Source organism: Rhinolophus hipposideros (assembly GCF_964194185.1).
Source record: "Rhinolophus hipposideros genome assembly, chromosome: 14".
Lineage (NCBI taxonomy): Eukaryota > Metazoa > Chordata > Mammalia > Chiroptera > Rhinolophidae > Rhinolophus > Rhinolophus hipposideros.
Window position 1 is genome coordinate 19,315,904 of NC_138060.1, and position 1,282 is coordinate 19,317,185.

The following is a 1,282-nucleotide window of genomic DNA, read 5'->3' on the forward strand; positions in this document are numbered from 1 at the left end:
ATTGTCTTGTATGTTTTTTTCCAAGAGTTTTATTGTTTCAACTCTTACATTTGTCTGTGATACATTTTAAGTTAAGTTTTTGGCAGATAAACAGTTTGTTTATTCGTCCTCCCTCTTCCCCTCCTCCTTTTCTTCCTCTTTATCTTCTTCCTCACGGGCTTCCACCTTACCCCCCCCACCAGCCCCACCCCCATCCCTGCCCCTAAACTTTAGGAGGACCCTCTGCGCCATCAAACTTTCCTTTAGCTTTATAGTCTGCGATATCCTTCTCATACTTCCCCTTCAGCTTTGTTGCCTTATTGTTGTAAGTACTGCTTTTCACTGTCACTTGTTATTCCACATTTCTCCCAGCTTCTTTGCCACATCTCCAATAGAGATGTCAGTGTTTGTGGATTTGATCTTGGGGCAGAATTCTGAATGGAACAGGAAGAATCCAGACGGTGGCTTTTGGGGGACATTAAAGTCCTTCTTCTTCCTCCCTTAGCTGGTCCATTGCCCTTCATTTCCAATCATAGCATACTTTATCTGCTTTTGCCATTTTATCAAATTTAGACTTCCTCAGACATTGTCTCCCACCTCTCAGAGCACTTCTTGGAAAATTCTGCGAAATTGACACAGACCTCTGAGTTTTTCTTTTTATGCTTCTCTCTGCGTGTCTGCCCAAAGAAGGCACAAGCTAACATCTTGCCCTTGGGTTTCTTGGGATCACCTTAAGCCATCTTGATTGTGTTGTTCTCTAGTCTGGGCAGCGCAGGGTACCACCAGTAACTCAGTGCTCCCGGCCTCACGCCAGCTGCCTCCACCACAGCCACCCATTTTAAGTTAATTTTTGTGTACAATACGAAGGAAGAGTCTAAGTTTACCTTTTTGCATCATGGATATCTAATTACCCCAGCACCACTGTTGAATTGACAAAAATTGTTTAATTCCCTAGTTAATTACTTTAGCATATTGTAAAAAAAATCCATTGACTATAGATATAAGGATTTAGTTCTGAATTCTTAATTCTGTTCCTTGTATTTATATATCTATCTTTTTCTTTTTTTTTTTTTTAAAAAGAGACAATTTATTTGAATCCTGTTCATAAAAACTACAGCAAGAGCCTGACGGTACAAAATACTATGGATAAGAGGGGAGACTGATGTTTTTAAAATTCTGCATGGGGTGCATCTTTATGTCAATTCAAATTACTATTCCTTATCTGAGAATAATACAAGATGCAAAACTCTTTATCCTTCTTAAGAGAAATGAAATTCTAATAAAATGCCCACGTAAGAAATTG

The 1,282-nt window shown here is 39.2% G+C and overlaps 1 pseudogene across 1 annotated transcript; it reads right to left on the reverse strand.

Moving 5' to 3' along the window:
- Positions 1 to 202: 202 nt before the first annotated feature.
- Positions 203 to 873, reverse strand: LOC308507348 (high mobility group protein B3-like; annotated as a pseudogene). Its single transcript has 2 exons — positions 864 to 873; positions 203 to 709 (listed from the first exon to the last, which is right to left on the reverse strand). The product of its transcript is annotated as a high mobility group protein B3-like (transcript).
- Between the last annotated feature and the right edge of the window lie 409 nt (positions 874 to 1,282).